The sequence below is a fragment of the Chiloscyllium plagiosum genome, chromosome 10 (assembly GCF_004010195.1).
Source record: "Chiloscyllium plagiosum isolate BGI_BamShark_2017 chromosome 10, ASM401019v2, whole genome shotgun sequence".
NCBI classification, from domain to species: Eukaryota; Metazoa; Chordata; class Chondrichthyes; order Orectolobiformes; family Hemiscylliidae; genus Chiloscyllium; species Chiloscyllium plagiosum.
Window position 1 is genome coordinate 77298745 of NC_057719.1, and position 21359 is coordinate 77320103.

Below are 21359 nucleotides of genomic sequence, written 5' to 3' on the forward strand. Positions count from 1 at the left end.
ATGACCTACTTTGGACAAACCTTTGCTTCCTCAGCACTATTTTACCATGCAAGTACACTGCAATGTCATCCTTAATAATGGACTCTAAAATATATGGCTCTTGGTGAGTTTATGATTTACTTTCCCTGTTCTTGAGCTTCAAAACTTTCAACAAAAAAAGTAATTGACTTGAAGATTAACTATTTTGCTTACCATAAATGTCATCTAAGTACAATTTGATTTTGGCAAAAGTGCAAATAGTTTCACAAAGACTGCTTTAGTGCAGTTGGTAATGAAAACAGCAGATGGCAGTCTTTACCTTGTGATGTGAGAACAGGACAAGTGATCTCAGTTTTCTCAATTTTTTTAAAAATCAAGAAATTCAATCTTTTTCAATCAAATGTTGTAAACTTCATGCGTGATTTGTTTGTTCTGTTTTCCTGAAAGATTGTTTTAGTTTATTTAATTTCATTAGTTAGATATAAGGCAAAGTTCAATGGTGCCACCCTTTGCACTGATTTAAAAGGTTATACAGGTGTAAAGCTATTGTATGTTATATAGTAAGAGTTGAATATTTTATTATACTGCTGTCTCTCTCTCTTTCTCTTTGCTGACCTCTATTTTGGGCTGGTAACTGCAGTTGCTTTTGCAATGGCGGATTGCAACTGAGTCTACTGTCAGTACATTACCCAGGAAGTTAGAGATAAGAACAAAAACAGAAGTTGCTGGAAAAGCAAGGAAGGGTCACCAGAAGGGTCATTGAGGAAGGGTCACCAGACACAAAATGTTAACTCTGACTTCTCTTCACAGATGCTGCTAGGTCTGCTGAGCTTTTCCAGCAACATCTGTATTTGTTTCTGATTTACAGCATCCACAGTTCTTTCGGTTTTTATTAATTTTGACTCAAGGTCATGAATGTTTGAAATTAATGGGTTGTCAGAGATTCGGTCTCAGAGAATAGTCTACATTTTGTGTCAGAAGATTTCAGAATATTTCTTAGTAAGAATGGAGACAAGCACACACTAATACCATAACCTCACCTACCATTAAATGATACCGCAGAAAGAAATTCACAGATTGAGAAGAGACATTTACAGAACTCTACTGAGTGACAAGCAAGGCTGTAATTCTCACTTTTCCTTCAACACAGGCTAAATAATTTTCTGTTGTCTTCTTGAATAACTTAGAGTCCAAAAACAGTGAAGAAATGGCCATATAGTTTCAATTCAAGATAGTGCAAGACTTGGAGAGAAGTTGTAGATGGTGGTTCGCCCTTGCATCTGTTGAACATGTCCTTCTAGTGAGTTTCTGTCAAAGGAGCTGTGAGAAGTTCCTGCACTGCATCTTGTAAATGATATGCAATTTGCATCAGTGCACTTTTGACAGGTGACTGGACTCAAAATATTAACTGATGAAGGGCTTACACTCGAAACATCGACTCTCCTGCTCCTCAGATGCTGCCTGACCAGCTTTACTTTTCCAGCACCACACTTTTTGACTTTGATCTCCAGTATCTGCAGTCCTCACTTTCCCCTCAAAATATTAAGTGTTTTTCTCTCCACACCTGCTGCAAGACATGCTAAATTTCTCTGGCACTTCCTGTTTTTTGTTCCAGCTTTCCAGCATCTGCAATTCTTTTAGTTCAATGATATTACACCTGTTTGCAGAGCTTCATTCATTCTATTATGTAGCCAGATATCAGGCAATACCCAGAGTAGCTTAGGTTAATTTATCAGCATTTTTGTTCCAAAACTTTAATTGTCACATAAGTTTGTACATTTAGATTCAAGAAACCAACATAATTCTGGAATGCAAAATACGTTATGTGCTAAATAAGCATCAAGAAATCTTTTTGTACTTTCTATTTCCCTGACTTGTTCTTCCGAACTGTCCACTTCCCTAGCTAAGATGTTCAAGTATGGTCATATTGTCGCCAATGTGGAAAGTTGCCAAGTTATGTTCTGTCTTCCAAAATCTAACATGGTCAATTACTGTCCCATCAGTCGACTCTCAAATCATCAATTGTGAAAGGAAATGTCGACAGTGCATAGTGCATAGAAATAACCTGCTTATCCCAGCTCAATTTGGTTTCTGCCAGAGCCACTTGGCTCCTCACCTCATTCCAACTTTGGTCCAGATAAAAGAGAACTCCAGAGTTTAGCTGAGAGTTACTGCTCTTAACATCAAGGCAGCATTAGACCAAGTATGGCATCAAAGCGCCCTCGCAAAACTGGAGTAAATAGCAATCAGTGGAAATTCTCTCTGTTGGTTGAAGTTATGCCAGCCAAATGGAGGTGGTTCGGGACAATGTTCTCTATAAGCTGTGCAGCTGCACATCCGCCCCAACAATCCATGCATGCCAAATGTGTCGTAATGTATGCATTCCAGTTTCTCCAACCACTGCTGTGCACTGACCTCAAGAGTCCCCACACTGAATGTAGAGAGAACTAGAGAGAATGTAGATTGCGATTGTTGGAGATCAATCATCACAGCTTCAGGGCATCCCTGGAAAAGTTTCTCAGGCTAGTATCTTAGGCCTACCAATATTCAGATGCTTCATCGAGGTCTTTCCTTTCATTATAAAGTCAGGTGTGAGGAAATTCTCTGAAGACTGCACAATATTCAGCACCATTTGCAATGCCCCTGATACTGAAGAAGCCTGTGTCCAAATGCAGCAAAACATGGACAACATCCAAGCTTGGGCAGATAAATGATAAGTAACATTCACACCACACAAGTGCTAAGCAATAACCACCAGCAAGAGAACCTACCCATTGCTCCTATATGTTCAATGGCGTTGTTGTTCCTATATATTCAAAAGCAATACCATTGCAGATTCCACCACTACTAACTTCTTGAGGATTATCATTTACCATCAACTGAACCATCCATCTCCTACTATGGCTACAAGAGCAGCCAAGAGGCTCGGAATTCTATTGCAAGTAACTCATCTCCCAGTTCACTAATTCACATTCGCCATCTACAAGATACAGGTCAGGAGTGTTATGGGATACTCCCATATTCCTGGACGCATACAGCTCCATCACTGTAAGAAAGTTGACACCATCAAGCATAAATCAGCTTGCTTGATTGTGCAGAATGGATAAGATGCCAATCATTCTCTTCACCACCAATGCACAATGGCAGCAGTGTGTACCATCCAAAAGGTATACTGCAGCAACTCACCATGGCTACTTCCACAGTACCTTCCTAATCTGTGACCTCTACCACCTAAAAGGATAAAGGCAGGACATGTATGAGAACATCACTACTGCAAGTTCCCCTCCAAGCCATGCAGCATCCTGAATTGGAACTAAACTATTTTTCCTTTGCTGTCATTGTATTAAAATGCTGCCATGTCCTCTGTAACAGCATTGTGGGACAGCAGCAGTTCACGAAGGTAACTCACCATTACCTTCTCCAGGATAATTGGGCTGGATCGAGCCAGCAACACCCACATTCCTATGAACAAATGAGAAAAGATTCCTGTGGTATACCAAGATGGTTAACTCTTATCTGCTCGGTGAGGTTTTATAGCAAGACTATCAATTGTATCAAGTAAGCAGAAAACCAATGCGTAGCTTTCCAGGGCTAACTGTTGACTATAAATGCTGGCTTTGCCAGTGATGCACACTTTTGATGTAAAAGCAGAGAATGTTGGGAAACTCTTTGTCGTCTCTACCTTTCTGTCTTAAGTAAGGTTAGGTAAAGTCATCATAGGCCCACTTGCTCAAAAGAGAAACAACTGGTAGTGGTTTAACCTGAGGTTCACCACATCTCAGGTGAGGGGAGAAGTTGAGAAGGAGAGTCTTTCATAGGATCCTCAGGTAATGTGGGATTTGAATCTACATTTTTGGCATCAATCTGTATTATAAACCCACTGTCCCGTTAACCAAGCCCTTCCGTATTGGTAGGACCCTTCGTAAAACATATTTTTTCCTAAGCATTCCCTTTGGTCAACTCTTATATGGCTTGGTGTTAAACCTTGTTCATGGAAAGTGCTTTGTGTACAATGATATAAATGGCACTGTATGAATGCAAGTTGTTGTTGTATGCCAGCTCTTGCAGTTCTGCATTTTTATTCTGTGTTTCACATATAGCATGCCTTCTCTTTTTGTTAACTCATTAATGACCTGAGAGTCATACAGTGAGTGAGGATGCAAGAAAATCTCTGGAGAAATATGTGCTTTCCGCAGGCTGAGCACATGTACAGAAGGAATGGAAAGGTGGAGTTCGCAAGTTACTTGCATGTGGGATTTCAATTATAGTTCACCAACAACTAATAAAGTATGTATTAAGTGAAGAAGCAGATTGTTGTTTTTTTAAAAAAGTAACATCTGCTATCCTGCTTCACCATATCTCAACTCTGTTTTTGTATCACCTCTCTCCTAAGGATTTGTAAAAACTCTCATTTGGGGATCTCCAGATATTGTTAAAGATTTTCAGCCTAATACACTCAATTTACTCCTTTAAAAAGATAGCCAAGAAAAACTTGAGAATTACTTTCCAACACCAAGAGAAACAGTAAAGCTCAGGTGCCTATAATGGAGCGATGACAGCTACAAGTAGTTAGATTTCATATATAATGCTTTTAGCACAATGGTTACATGCCTGACGGTGAGTCAAATATCACTTCCAGCAAAACTCTAGGGATGCAAAACTCACCATAATGTCTCCTTGCTATCAAGGCTGACGAATTCAAGCACTTTAACAAAGTGTGAGAAAAAGAACTGCAACTCGCAGACATGTTTAGGTCAATGTATTTTTAGAAGCTGTGGATGAATTTTCTTATTTTCCCTAACCCCTTAAAAGCTATTAAAGACCTTCCTGCACTGAGGATTAGTATGTGGAGTTGTCACAAAGAATTCTGGCCTCCTCTATTAGGCTCTTGTGGTGCAGTGGTAGTATCACTATCTCTGAACCAGGGTTGACTCAGATTCAAGTCCTACCTACTCCAGAGCTGTGTAATAATATCTCTGACCAGGCTGATTGGAAAAAAAATCCCTGGCTCCCTTCACCCAGTTGCCTTGTGCTTTCTTCAGTTTTTGAACCTCTGTGGCAATGCTAACACTGCTGTAAGAAAGACCCTGCAGATTGCTTGGAGTGGAGCTCCCAGACCCTGAAAGCAGGACCTTGGTAGTTTTCTGAGAATTGCAGGCCCTTTTAATTGCTTCAGCCTGCCGAAGCCAACCTCAAACTGGTATGTTCTCTAACCCTGACAAGTCCAACACCTAGAGCTCATCCAATATCTGTAGGATACCTTAAAGCCAGAAATGTTGACATGTTTGGGTGCTCAGGCAGCAGGAGTCCTAAGCCATGAAACCTCCAGAGGAACATTTGCAGACTGTCAAACCTGGTATTAACTTTGTATCTGCTCTGCTATTATCCATACCTTCCCAAAAACGTTTCATAATTACATGTATAGCACACTTTGTTTTAGCCCTCACTTTGATAAATTGGCAACAAAGAATCCTGGAATACCAGAAGTTTACTGTATCATCGTGATCTTCGCTATGTCTGATTACTCAGTTGAGGGTGCGAGTGAGAAGGCTGTCTGCTGGTAAGCCTTATTAGGGCAACATTGCATTAGTATTCTATTGGTTTATGCTGTAAATACAGTGTAATAGAGACGTGTACATGCCCTGCATTAGGTTTCTATTGCTTAGTATTTTGTTTGCTTTGATTATGTGAACCTCTTGATAATTGGAGTATTTGATCAACCAGTACACTGCTCATCCCCTAGGTGGCAGTTAATAAAACTTCTGAATGAGAATTTTCTGGAGTGTGAACTTGGTGGGCACTGATGAGAAAAGTGGGAGAAATTCAGTCAGAATGAAAAATGTCAGATTCCTGATACCAAGAAAAGCTTTTCTGTTGCTCCCCTGCCAGTTTACAGGAAACAATTATTCTGAGTTTTGCTAGTGAGTACTACCTTATTTCCAAGCATTGGCATCTCATTTTTAACTAATATTGCCTTATTTTTAAGCAGCTCCCAATTTACCCCTCCTTCCCCAGAAATCTAGCCAATACCAATTCCCCACATGAACATCCATGCAGTTACCTCAAGACAGGAAATCATTGCTTGCTTCTCCCAGTCTTCACAGAGCTCCAATACTACCATCCTATGATTGCATGCTAAAAAAATGTGGTCCTCTTCTAACCTTCATTCACACAAGTGGGCATTGCCAAACCACTAGCTTCACCATATCAAGATAGCTGCTTCTGGATCAATGTGCACCAAACTTCAGCCCTTCAGCATTTCACTTTGGAGTTCAGGGCCACTTAACACCTTACAAGCTTCTGCAAGGTTGCTTCCTGCACAGAGAACTCATACAGCTTAAACACAGGCTGCAGCTTATGGCTCTTAGTTTTCTTTCTTAGCACTCACTCACTTTCTTCTGTGTAGGAGAAAAACAAGCCTTCACTTTTTTTTCGAACCACTGAAAAATTAGGAAAACTGAAATATCAAACAGGGTGCAACTAATGAAAGGGCACTACCTCTACTCAGTGTGTGGTAACCATTATACATAAAGCATTTACTGGAACAAGTATCACTCTGTGCACAGTGGATAAGTAATTAGCTACATCACCACCCTGATGGTAATTTTCCAAGTTCAGAGGGTGTTAGATTTGTATGCATCAACAGGTAAAGTCATCCTAAAAGTAATAAAGGCAGGTCCTGTTGAGATGGTTATGGAAACATCTCTGACGAGACGAATTGTAATCGCGTTTAAGATGCATAACAATCAGTTTGCCATGATCATTTTAACAATTAACAGAATACTTATTGTCATCTCTCTCTCTCTCTCTCTTTCTGGATCAGTTTCCTGCCGTCTGATGATAATAATATGAGATCTGAGGCTTTGGCTTGGCCATAGTCTTAATGATACATATGACCATTATATTACCCAACCCGTAGTCCTGAAGTGTCCTAGAATCAGATCTGAAGTTTAGAGTCAGTCAAGAGGCAGACCTAGTAAGTGATATTGACAGTATGGTAAAACAAAAACAAACTGCAGGTGCTGGAAATCTGAAGCAAAACAGAAAGCTCAACTCTGATGAAATGTTAACTCTGCTCTCCCACCCACAGATATTGCCAGACCTGTTGAGTTTTGCCAGCAATTTCTGATTTTGTTTCTGACAGTTTGAGTTCCATTCCTGCTCTGGCTGAGATTAACGTGAAGGGGTTGTCTCCTCAACCTCACCCTTTAACCTGAGGGTCACCACGCATCAGGCAAACTCACCACCAGTTTCTCTAACATGAGAACAATTCTTTGGGACCAAGCTAATTTTATGAATAAATCTGAGTGTCATGTTCATTTTATAGGAAGTATCACATAACCAAAGTAATTAACTGCAAACCCATTGTGTTTGGTGTACGTCATTAAGATTGCTGTTGGATATAGGTTTTATTTAGTTAATCAAATTTCCTCTTTTAGGTCACATTGCTTCAACTCTCAAAAATGCCGCAATTAAAATGATCATTGTAACTTCTCATTCTACTGTCATCTGAGATCAATACAGAGAAATCAGCTACCTTATATCAGGAATTGTGTTTTATGACAAACAGTGTCTTTAATTAACTAAAAATAATGATTATGGATTTTGAAATAAATTATTAGAAGCTATAGAGTTCTTAGAATTACTGAATTAATAAATAATGTTGGAAGGATAGTTTGAGCACAGAAAAAAATGTAAATATTTCTTTGCTAGACAGGGCTACCAGTATTGGCTAAGTGCAAAGTTGGGGGAAATCAGTGTCATCTCTTTGGTGGGTTTGGTCGGAAGGAATTGAACTGTAGGTGCAGGTAGAGACCTCATTGCTTCCCTACCCCTTACCCCAACTAATTCCATGACAGGACGGCTCATGGATGACCTTCCTGCTTCACTGTCAACTGAGGCTCATAAATGGACAATCAGTGGTTAACTCAGGGCCTTATCCTGCTGTCGCCACTGGTATCAACCTAATGATGTCAAGGGAAGACCAAAAATTAAGCTTCTACATTAAAGCTGAGACGATATGGTGGAATGACATCAAATGAAGAGGACAAATGAAGCCAAAAGAGACAATGTAATGGGAAGAATGATAATCTGCAATTCCAGATAGAAGTGATCAAGCAAAACCAATTTATCTTAGCAGAAGCAAGCCTAAAGCTTGAATTAGTAACAGTTGACATGCCAGCAGAGATATACAAAGTTGCGCATACTAATAAGCCATTGACAGCTGAACAGATCCTAAAAAGATTTCAAATGGTTTTATAGGTCTATGTCTTTCTGAAAACTTGCTGATTAATAACAATAACAGGAGGAAAGTCTTAGAGTCAGACTGGTCAATGGGCTGGAATTTAATCTAGAAATGTGTAAAGTGATAATTTTGAGAAGTCTAATATGGCAATGGAATACAAGATGAATGGTAGGACCTTACAGAATTTACTACCACCACTTTATGCAGTCCATTTGAATTTGAGTACGGGATAGTGTGTTTGAGCTGTGGAAGAAAATTCTTCCCTGCAACTGCCAATTCAAATATAGCAAGTATATCATCTAGGTATGAGAAACATGTGAGCAGTAGAAGGTTAGGGGTCAAATCATTGCAAATATATTTTATGGAATTAAAATCAGGAAGTCACATCCATGTGTTCTGGATTGTTGGCAGTAACAAGAATGTTAAGCTGGCTTTTACAGTTCAGTAAGAGTCCAATTAAATTTTCTGACTTTTAGAATTGTTATACTGTGCAATAATCACTATGTCCTTCTGCTGTCAAATGTACAATGCTTAATGGTCAACATGGCTGGAAATTCTTCCAGGACTGTCCCTTCAGTAAAGAAGTCTTAATCAAGTGGAAGGCCTTGCAGAAAATGCCCATCACGACCCAAGTATTTCTGAATTTTTGAAACTGGCATTAATTTTCTTTGGCAGTGTCATGCTGAATTGTAACTTGAGCACTATTTTGCTTTGTTAAATTATTCATTTCAAAATAGCACCCAAAGCAATTTTATGAAAATAATAAGCTACCTGAGGAAACAACATCTCCCAGACATGCAATTGCTGCTTTACAGTAACAATATCAACCATGTCTTAGTTGGTAGCATCTTTCTTTTGAGTCACAAGATTGCAGGTTCAAGTCCCACTCTTGAACACAAATCAAGGCTGTCTCCAATGGAGCACTGAGCAAATGATACATTGTTGGAGTGTCATTTTTCAGATGAATTGTTAAACCAAGGTTCCATTTAGGTGCCTGGTTTAAAAACACCGGCAGGGAGTTGTATCTGCTGTCTTGGCCAATAATTAACTCTCAATCACAATCAGAAAAAAATGCAAATTATCCAGTCAAATTATCTCATTGTTTGTTTGAGTTTGCTGTGTGCAAATTGACTGCTGCATTTCCTCAATTGTTTGAGTGACTACAATTCAAATTACTTTACTTACTTTAAGATACAGACATACATGAGAACATAAGAATTGAATGAGTAAGCCACTCAACCTGTCTAACCTGCTCCATAAGATCACGTCTGATCTGATTAATCCACATTCCCATCTATGCATAACTTTTCACCACATAGATTGTTGATAAACAATCTACCTTGCCTTAAAAACTTCAAAGATTCTGCTTGCACTATCTTTTAAAGAGGAAAGTTCCAAATATTTATGACCCCCCTTTGAGAAAGAGATTTTCTCTCATTAGCAAGTTTTGAGAAGATTTGTAGCTCAGGTTGAGGTTCTGGATATAGTACTGATGTTACCTGGTATCGTGACGAAACATCTGAAAATGAACCTTCCAGCTCAATGAGCAAACTTACATCCACTTTCTCTCATCTTCATCCGAAAAAGGCAACCACTTATTTTTAAACAGTCATCCTATTTTGAGAGTCTCCCAAACATCTTTTTCACATGGAATCTGCCAAGATCTTTTAGGATCTCCCATGTTTCAACTCAAGTAACCTCTTCCTCTTTTGAACTCCAGTGAATACAAACCTAGCCTGCCCATCCTACCTCATAAGAGATCAGGTACCTTCCAGGCATTGTTCTTGTAAATCTTATGTAAACTGTTGCAATGTAGTTCTATTTTTCCTTAAAAGAGATGGATACACTACACAGTACTCCTCATATGGCCTCACCAATGGAGCATATTTTCCCTACTTTTATATTCAATTCCCCTCACATTGAACAATAACAATATTAGCTTCCCTGATAGTCCCTAGATAAATAAACTTTTCAGGTTCATGACTGAGACACCCAGATTCTTTCAGAGCTCTAAAACCTTTTTTGGTTAAGATGCTTCTTTTGAATGCTTCCTGCCAATATGGGCAACTTCACATTTTCCCTACAATAAAATATTTGAAAGTTTCTGCGATTAAATCTTCCTTTCTTTATCAGCTATTAGCAGTGTTATTATTGGGTAAATCTTCATCGTTATTTCTGATATATGCATACATACAATTAAACATGGAAATCTAAAAGTGTTGTCAGAGATCCAGTGCTTTTCCATTGGATGCACTATTGAAGTCCTTGCCAGTAGTCTCTGAAATGACCATGACGACATGTACTACAGTTTCTATTTCTAGCTCTCTCTCCCTTACCATTTGTGTCCAAAGCGTTCTCTCTGTTATTAAGTTAGCTCTTGTAATATGAACACTGAGATGGAGTTTCTTTCTAAGAACAAGTAAACTGAGCAACTGATTGTCTTTCACCAGCTGAGAGAAATTCCTGGCCAATGCATACTTTAAATAGAACGCATATGACATAATGGAGCATGATTCACTGGAGCTTGTGGGAGATCAGTGTTACATTGCTAGTCATCCATTACCAAAGAAGGAATCAGGAGTTACTGTCTTCCACAACTGTTTATTTTCACTTCATAACTCAATACAAACTCCAATCTTCTCTCTCCCCTTCAGACCAATTGCCCTTACTGGGGCAAACCAACCCTTATATATTTTTAATCCACCTGTTCAGATGTACTATGACATTCCTCTGGAGAGGTGGGACTTGAAACCGTAATAAAATAAGACCATAAGATGTAGGAGCAGCAATAGACTATTCAGTCATCAAATCTGCTGTGCCATTCAATGAGATCATGGCTGATCCTGATAATCCTCAACTCCACTTGCTTACCTATTTCCAAATAACCCTGCTGTAGTCTGCCTAAGGCCTTCTACAGCTTGAGGAAAACCTCCCTCCTTTTACAATCTTTGGTTCCATTTGCCTTCCCTATTATCCACTGAATTTGGACGTTAACGTTTTATGACTAATAGATGTGGACTCCCAAATTTATCTGTTCTGTAATTTTCTGCAGTCTTTATCTATTTAAATAATATTCACCATCTCTATTCCACCTGCCAAAGTGCATATCCTCATATTTCTTCACATTATATTCCATCTGCGAAGCTTTTTCTCATTCACTATATCTGTCTATATCCATCTGCAGACTCTGTCATCCACACCACTTGCCTTTCTCACCTATTTTTGTGGAGAAAGTTAGGTCTGCAGATGCTGGAGATCAGAGCTGGAAATGTGTTGCTGGAAAAGCGCAGGTCAGGCAGCATCCATGATCACCTATTTTTGTGTCATCTGCAAACTGGGATATTTCACATTCACCATACTATATAAAGCTTTGGGCCAAATGTGAGAAAATTAGATTAGAATAGATGGATGTCTGATGACCAGCATGGATATGATGGGCTAAAGAGCCTCTTTCCTTACAGTAAAACCGTTATGATTCTATAACTTGAAGCTCAGGCCAACTGACAAAGAACCACTGTGCCACAAGAGTGGCAAAACCACTTGAATAACACACCAATTAACATTTGCTGCTTTCTATTATCTCTGGAACATGTCCTAGCTCATAGTGCAGTGGGTACTTTCCTACCTTTGAACCAGGAACACGGTTTCAAATTCATCCTGATCCACAGGTGTATAATAACATTTCTAATTAGGTCGATGAGAAAATAGCTGTCAAGGCTCTTTCACAAGGAAACCATCATATGCAACATTATCAATCAGTAGCCCATGAACGTGGATGTCAATTGCTGCATGTCATTACCCTATTTTGGATGATGAAATGCAGTTAACAGTTGTGAAGGAAGATTTAAGCAAGTCAATGTGCTTCACTTTTTCATTTACTGTAGTCCAGAGCTTAGTGTCCCAAACCATGTAATGCCTTCTCAAATCATTTTTGAGCACAAATCTTAATTCCTTTATTTTAAATGGGTTAATATTTCAACAAAATAATGAACAAGCAACTGTCTTATGCATACTGATTCCAAACAAATTTCTGGGCTGATGTTGAAATTAAAACCCGAACAGTAAACGTGTAGAACAACTACCATTACTTTTTCCATCCTGTGATAACCTTTTCTATTTATTCCACACTGTACTTTTGTATCACTGGTGAAGTATGGAGAATTGAATCAGTATTAATTATTCATGATTTTATATACTCCCTCAGTAGGAAAAACGGTTCTCACTTATATTCATAGCTAAAGGAAATTAATATTACTGGCTGATATAATTTAGTTTGTGCTGACATGGAGGAGAAGTGGTAATTATATTTAATTGTATTTAGTCGGTGCCTATGTCTGCACGACAAATGCAAAGTTAAAAGAAACAAATAGCCTTGACTTTGTTTTGAACAGAAATTGCAAATATAATAAAGTGGTATACCTCAGAGACCCTAATTCAATGAGGTCTAACTTCACTCAGATATGATTTGCCCGCCTTCAGTATTCTTCAGTGTTCCCTGCTGGTATCTCCATGTGCAAAGTCATCTTTAGACAAAAAAGCCTGGGGCTTGAATCAATTTCAATCCCAATTTAAATGAACGTGTTTGGAGTCATACAGTGTGTCCCACAGGCTTCATGCGCTTCATTTCCCTACAGACCGTCATCCATTAAATTTTCTCTTGGATTTGATAAACATTTGTGATTGACATTGCAGCAGAAATTAGTTTGCATGAAAGGGATGGAACTCTGCGAGATCTTTCCTGGCAGAATAATGAAGGTCTTGAACTCTTTTTAACATAGGCCATGATTTTCTTACTTTTATTTGTAGTGTGGGGTCCAGCGATTTAGGTGGCAACTAACACTTGATGTCCCACTGCCAAGAGAAGTCAACTGATGAAATGCGAAGCAGTTCATCAAGAGCTGCCAGGTAGTTTAGGGCAAGTTTCTTAACCTATTGAAGGCCTCAATTCTGGGCCACCAGATTCTCTGAGCCAATCAGAACCCTACAGCTTCTGGGTCCTAAAGAAAGTTGGTTGAGGCCTGATCCTTGTTGGTAATAACACTGCCCAACCATCAACACTGAATGCCACACATACCATAAGAAAAACCATTTTTCAAACATTTGCAGCAAAGGTGATGTTAACCTCCTGCTAGAAAATTTCAGAATACAACTTTTCAGTCTGCAACATTCTAAGAAGTTGATGTAAAGTAGAGACATTCTTCTTGGTGAAATAATTTCAGCAATGGGAAGCAACTCAGGAAAATCTATTAAGAGTAAAGTCTTTTTTGTTTTAAGATTACATTACAGTGTGGAAACAGGCCCTTCGGCCCAACAAGTCCAAACCGACCCGCCGAAGCGCAACCCACCCATACCCCTACATTTACCCCTATACCTAACACTACGGGCAATTTAGCATGGCCAATTCACTTGACCTGCACATCTTTGGACTGTGGGAGGAAACTGGAGCACCCGGAGGAAACCCACGCAGACACAGGGAGAACGTGCAAACTCCACACAGTCAGTCGCCTGAGGCGGGAATTGAACCCGGGTCTCTGGCACTGTGAGATAGCAGTGATAACCACTTTGCCACCGTGCCGCCCTTGATTAGGTTATGTCCATGTTCATGTTCATGTTCAAAGTTCAGAAATTGTTATTCTCCAAGAAGGCCAATAGCAATTCACAGATGAACCTCATCACCTTCTCAAGGACAATTAGGGGAACGGATAATAATCCTTACCATTAGCCAGCAATGCTCACATCCTGGGAAATTAAAAAAAAAGGAAGCAACCATCCTTTCCTTCAGTAAAGACGAAGGAAACCAAACCACAGAATGTCCAGAGACAGAGAAGGCCTTGTTGGTCATGAAAATGAAACTTGAGCAGGTAAAAATTAAATAAAAATTGCCACAGTCTAAATGCCTTAAAAGGACTGCTGACCTAAAAGCCTACCTATTAGCAGCTACATTGTACAATCAAGCCTTAGAAACTGTAAAAGAAAAGGTCAGAGCAGATTTCCAAAAATCCTCTACACGCACAGCCAATTTTCTTACAAAACTGACAACAAAAAGGCTCGTCATTGGAGGGAAATGTATTTTTCATAAAAATACTTGGATCCACAGAATCATTACCTGTAGCAGGGGATAAGACAATAAATTGATTATGATTAAATATTAAGGTTAAATGAGAGGCTGGAAAAGAACTTGGTGATGATGTGGAATAAGAGTTAATTATATTCTTATTCCAAGAATAGTTACTAAGCATTAGCAAACAGAGCTATGACATAGCGATGTCAGATCACATGGAATCATAAGCTAGGTCTCTGCAGTTGAAGAAGCATCTCTTCCCTTTCCATACCTTGTAAATACTTTTGTTAATAAAGTTTATTAAGATTTATTCATAAGTGTATGGAATCTTGGGATTGCCATTGATAAGCAACCTAACTGGACAATACTGTGGTTACAAGAGCAGATCAGAGTTCTGACTGAAGTTTACTCTGGGACAGGGTTCCTATCCCTTGGCACCATAATCAGGAGTAAGTGCACTCACATTTGTTCATCCTGCAGCTACCTAAGCCAATTGACAGTCTGACAGCTATTGAGGCAGCACTTCTAAGAATTGTTATCCAATCAATAGACTGGCAGCTCTCTTGTGCCTGCAGTGCCAACTGGAGTAATGGCCCAGATTTCAGGTTATGGATGCAGTCTTGGTGGTTTCAGGTCTGGATACATGATATTGACCACTCCCACATGAGCAAAATCACAGGGACAGTGGGCTGAGGTCCTTAAGTTGCTATTAATAGGCCACTTCAGGGCTTCAACTGGCCTATGGGGAAGCAGACAACCTCACACTTCTCCCACTGCTTGTAAAATTGTAGTCTGGTGGGGACAAATAGGCAGGCATAGTGCTGAGAGGCAGCATTGTTAACCACTGAGTCGCTATAACACCCATATCTGTCATGCTTTTGTACTTAATATTTATGACGCCTCAATTCACCTTCCCAACCCCCACGACTACTACTACCAAAAGATATGAGGTTCAGACACTAGAGAATGTATCCATTTCTCAAATGTTACTTTAATGTAAATTTTAGTTTTGAATTTTTGTTACTGTCCCTTAAAAGCCAGCCCCTCAGTTACTGAGTAAATTTGACTTTCAAGTTAATTTATTTTCAAAAGAGTATAAAAGACACATGAAATGCAGGGGATAAATAAGTAAAAATTGATTTCTTGTCTTTTCCCTCAGCACCAGGAGTTTTATAATGTACATCAGCTGTATCCCTATCTCCATGAGCCTGCCATTGGTCTAGTGCTGCAGGCCATCCAACTGGGCCTCCTATCATGGGAGCCACCCACGTTTATTAATTGAATGGCAAACTGCCCACCTCCTGGAAGATTCCCATTGTCAGATTTCCCCTTGCCCTGATGGCAATAGACACAATTACTCAATTTTTTCTGAATGTATAGATCCCATTCAGTCTTAACCAGGAACTAATAAACAGGAAAAACAAGAAAATTAAAAACAATGTTAGTTTTGAATTGTGTGGAGAAAGCAAAGGGGGGGGGGGGGGGTGAAGAAAGATAGGAGAAAGAGAAACCTTCGAGACAGAATAAATATAACAAAAATCTTTTTTTCTTACTTTTAATACCAATTCAGAGAGTGAAACTGCACGTAAAATTAAATTTCCAGTGAAACTTTAAATTAACCTCTCCCGTAACTCCTGAAACTCTAGCGGGCAAGATCTGAATCCATTTCCTATATTTAAGGTCCAACAAGGGCTGTTCTCCTTCCCTGAATAAGATGAGTTACTTTCATGTCAGTGAGTCTCAATTGCACTACAGGAGACATCTGAGCCGCTCAGTTTCTGCCAATTCCCATCAAAGCTCTAACTGAAATTGTATTACGTGAATTAAAATACTCCAGAACTATTATGGACCAGCAATTGAATCTCAAACTTACACCACTGACCATGTCACAAGATGGCCCACGTTCAATAAATATGCTGAAGCCCTGTTTTATTTCAGGTGTTCAGCATTTGCGGATTTTAAAAAAATTTTGGTATATGGGTGATGATTAATTGATATCTCCAATATTTTTTAAAAAGCTTCAAAATGATCATTAAAGTCAAGGACATTGGAAGTTGTCTTAACTTTTTCATGCAGAGGGTGGTATGTGTATGGAATAAGTTGCCAGAGGATGTGGTGGAGGCTGATACAATTGCAACATTTAAGAGGCATTTGGATGGGTATATGAATAGGAAGGGTTTGGAGGGATATGGGCCGGCAGGTGGGACTAGATTGGGTTGGGATATCTGATCAGCATGGACAGATTGGACTGAAGGGTCTGTTTCCATGCTGTACATCTCTATGACTCTAAATGAAACCAGTTGCTCACAAAGATTTCTTCTAAGAGAAAAGAGAACCAATGAGGTCAACGTCATGTAGTGTTACATAGTGCTTACAACACAGAAACAGGCTATTTGACCTAGCAGGTTCCTCCTTCTGAGGCAATTCTTAGAAAACACATTCACAGACATTATCCACTCATGTGAGGTCATTAAACCTTTTCCTGCACTATATGCAGCTAGGTGGAGCTATCCTCCACTGTCTTTAGCCACATCTCGCTTTGCTTTACCAATATTTTCTAATCGTCACCACTTCGTTCGCAAAAACGTCTATTAAAAACCCATGAGTGCTACTCTCTCCTTTAGTCAGTTATCATTGTTTGTTACATAGCACTATTCCCAGGGGTGGCAACATCACCAGCAATCACATTGCATCTTATTCTCTTTTGGAGGTGCAGGCCAACTTTACGCTGTATAGGTTAACTTTATGCAATACCAGGAAGTAACCATACTTGACCCCCCTGCTGGTTGCATGCCAAAATCAGTAGAAGGAATAACCAACACAAAATTCTCCACAATGACCTGATGAAGGAGTGGCACTCCAAAAGCTAGTGCTTCCAAACGAACCGGTTGGACTGTAACCTGGTGTTGTGTGATTTTTAACTTGTTGACCACAGTCCAACAGCAGTACCTCCAAGTCATTAGATTTATCAACAACCTGAATTTCATTTGATAATTGTGCATCATGATTTCCCTGCATATGTTGGGAGTTAACCAATTTAAGCCCCTTTAAGTTTAATGTTTGTTGATTGGAGGCAAGAGTATTTAGGTTGACAGCTTGTTTATCTCAGCTGTAAATGTGAGTATTCAGGATGTAGATTTACTGCAGGTGTAATTTGAGCATTTGGATGTAATTGTATGAGTACATAGAAGTGTGTATGTATTGCAGCTTAAGTAGGAATATTTTGATTGCAGACTTGTTCAGAGCAGATGTCGGTAAGTCTGTTAGATATCAGTAATGTAAGATCAGCACCAGGAGGCAGTCTTATATCACTTAAGTTTTAATCACTGGTGTTGCAATCAATAAGAGGTAGATTTTATAATTGGGGGAAGGGAAATTACGATGCTGTAAGGCAGGATTTGAGGAGCATACGTTGGGAGCATAGGCTGTCGCACCAGGAGGCAGTCTTATATCACTTAAGTTTTAATCACTGGCGTTGCAATCAATGCCAGGCGGACTTTTACGAAAACAGTAAATGTTACAACAAATTATTGCACCAGAACGTTTTAGAGAACAAACTAACTTCAAAAGTAAAAGAGAAATTTTACCTTCAATCTATAATTCTGCTATTTATTAGCATTTGATAGTTTCTGATGTCTTACCAAGAACAGTTTCAGATACTGGAAGAGGCTATGCAAAGTGTGGAACATCCACTTGCCTGAATTTTAATGTTCAGATGCATTCGCAGCAGAGTGGGGAGCAGGATCTGGAAACCAGAAGTATGTGAACACATTTATCTGTGGCTTTTTAATTTATTAGTGTCAGCAGGAATGATAACACTCATCACGCTGCAATTTTAACTCCATTATTTACAGAGATGTTGTAAAAGGTAATGGTCTTGAAGGAGTTAGTGTTCATGTTGTACTGAGCTTCACCTATTGTGTTTATAGTTTGTGGATAGAGATAAGGAATTCTATTACAATCTTTACTGAGGGAGCCATATATTAATTTGCATACATATTCAGATGTATTTTGCACATCTCCTGAGTGAACTATCTCAAACATTAATCTGAATCCCAAAATGGCAGATCTACATAGTTCTACCACGGTAGTGGCAATCAGGGTAGTAACAAATGGTGACCTCTGACACAGATTTAAATTCCATGCAGAAACCCCCACCACAAGGAGAAGATTGATGAAGACCAGTGAGTTCACCTCTTTAAGAAAACAGAGTCCGGCAGCAGCTGAAACATTATACTGATGGCTGGAGACCCTGCAGCAGTGTGGAAGAAGCAATTGGCCGTCTTCAGCACTCCAAATACAAAACTTCATCAAGAAGTTGATAAGAGGTGAAAGGAAAAGGGTGTGGGCCAGGGAAGGAGAAGAATGTCTTCGAAAAAACAGAGGCCTTATAGTCCTAGAGCTGTACAGCATGGAAACAGACTTCAGTCCAATCATCCATGCCAACCAGATATCCTAAATATCTACTACCATTTGCCAGCATTTGGCCCATATCCCTCTAAATTCTTTCTATTCATATACCCATCCAGATGCCTTAATGAAGGAGTCCTTGTAGGGAGCAAGAGAAGGCTGCCAGAATAAAATTAGCTATCCCAAAGGGAAAAGGCAGTAATTTTAAGAATGTGGCACAAAGGATGATGACATATGAGCTTTTTAGGGTTATTTAAACTTTAAGACTTAAGTCAATCCCAATTATAAACTGAGTTGACAGAACAATCTAGAGTTTTACTAATTCTGATTAGTTACAAGATCCATTCCAGGTACAAAGGTTTTCACAATTTTTACTGAATTTATTCTCATAACAAGTAGAAAAACAATGAAAGAAAAATAATGGACATATGCCTCTCGTTGTTTTCTGCTGACTCAAGTTTTTCTTCTGTTTTTCTTTCTTGTACAGCAAACCATTTGTTAACTCTTGACAGCCACTACCTGCATGGTCAGAGATATCCTGACCTTGTCAATAAAGGGAAATTATGTGATCAATCCCAGATTGGCACCATGGCATATGCACAATTCATGACCGGCTCCTCCTAAAAGTGAGTCACATAGTGATAGCACTTCATGTAGGTTGTTCTGTTTCAATGGGACAGTAGTGTACCTCTGCAACCTCACACTATAGAAAATCACACTATGGAAAACCACTTTAGAAAATTGCGCTGTAGAAGATTGCTAATAGAAAATTGCTATACCTGTTCATTGGAAAGTTCACGTTATCCAAACAACATCCACAATTCGTCAATCGTGTTATAGCCGATTCGCTTTCGAGAAGAATGACCTGTATTGTCTTCTGATTTGTTAGTTAATACGCCTATCACTTTGTATGATCACTTCTTTTGTAACAGTTTGTCTGTAACAAGCTTACATCTTTATTGATGTTTGGCATCAGCAGCGTAAACTGTCCAACTGCATGGAGTATGCATTGTGCTCTTCCCCCATCAGTGATTTAATATCATCCCAAATGCCTCGAAGATTTGTATCGGAAGTGTTCTACAAAATCTATCAATATTCTTTAACTACCAGAACCCTGTGTAACTCCACAATGACTATTGATGCGTAAACAAACTAAACCTCAAATAAACCATGCAAAATATTATTAAACAAGAATGTTTCATAATTTAAATTCAAAAATAAACAAATTTTAAAACGTAGCTGTTCCGTGAAGTGGGAGTCTTTTATTTTAAAACATTCTCACCTTTGTTAGCCTTTATTTACATTAACCTAAGCCATAGACGCAGCCACAAATCCATGAGTTTATTTTTGACTTGTCTATATGACTGTTCTTCCTTCCAAACATGTTTTTCAATTAACCATGCTCAATTAAAATGAAATTTCATTCCTCATTTGCTTCATCAGTTATTGAAAAAATAACTCAATCCTATAAAAGAGTGATTTTTTTTTTAAAAAAAGAATTCTCCCCTAAGAAAATGATTATGGAGTCATTGAGAATAGGCTCCGTGAAGCACAGCTGCAACGAACTGTGACAAATCTAGGGAGAAAACCCATTACTCTGAACCACATACTGGCAGAGCTGGCAGATACCATGAAATGCCTGTCATGTCGATCAATATCAAACCACACAAACCTGGTTCAGAGATCATACACCATTTCAGTGACGCCCCTCTTGAAATGTTGCTGGGGCTTGTGAGGAAGGGATACAGAAACTAGGAAGAGAAGGAATAAGCTAGCTGGACATACCAAAGAGTGTGGTTGGAATTGAAACAAGAGGTTAGAAGCAAGTACGTGATGCCATGATTTTGCATTTAACACAGGAATTAGTTTCTTATCTATGCAAGGCAAGAAACGTGAGAGCAATAGTGCATTGCCCTTCATCCTGACATGTATACCATCCCAACACCTGACTCTGCTTTCTGAAGCCTATTTCAGCACATCACTCCTCACATCAACATTGCAGGTATACGTAGTCTTTTTTGTTACTCACTTCCAGCCTGATGCAATGTAATACCTCTCCCACACTTCATAACATTCAATATATATTCTCCATCCATGAATTGAAGATACTTTGTTTCTCTCACTTGAGGATCTCTTCTGTCCCTCTCTGTAGGAGAGGAAGAGAGTACCAGGGAAGGAGAGGAGCAGAGCCCTCTAGCCATCACACAGCTAACAAATACAGAGAGTATCAGTTGCTGGGGTTTGGAGGAGTCGAGGTGTACCTGGCTATTGAAGATAGGGAAAGACGGGCCTTCCAGTTACTGAGGAAGCTGGACAAGGTTGGTGCTGAGAACAAGTTGCCACTAGTAGGGTAATTTCTAACTAAGGAGTAATCACGGAAGAAGGGGTTATTCACTTAAAACTGAGATGCGAAAGGATTTATTCTTGCAGAGAGTAATGAACATTGGAATTCTCTACTGAAAAATGTGTTGCTGGAAAAGCGCAGCAGGTCAGGCAGGTCAGGAGCAGGAGAATTGACGTTTTGGGCATAAGCCTTTCTTCAGGAATGAGGAAGGTGTGCCAAGGATAAAAGGTAGGGAGGAGGGACTTGGGGGAGGGGCATTGGGAATGCAATAGGTGGAAGGAGGTTAAGGTGAGGGTGATAGGCCAGAGAGGGGGTGGGGG

The 21359-nt window shown here is 39.3% G+C and overlaps 1 long non-coding RNA gene across 1 annotated transcript; it reads left to right on the forward strand.

Moving 5' to 3' along the window:
• The first annotated feature begins 17416 nt into the window (after positions 1–17416).
• LOC122553802 lies at positions 17417–19913 on the forward strand. The gene is made up of 3 exons (XR_006312850.1): positions 17417–17539; positions 17931–18043; positions 18434–19913. It is a non-coding gene; the product is annotated as an uncharacterized LOC122553802 (long non-coding RNA).
• Positions 19914–21359: the final 1446 nt, after the last annotated feature.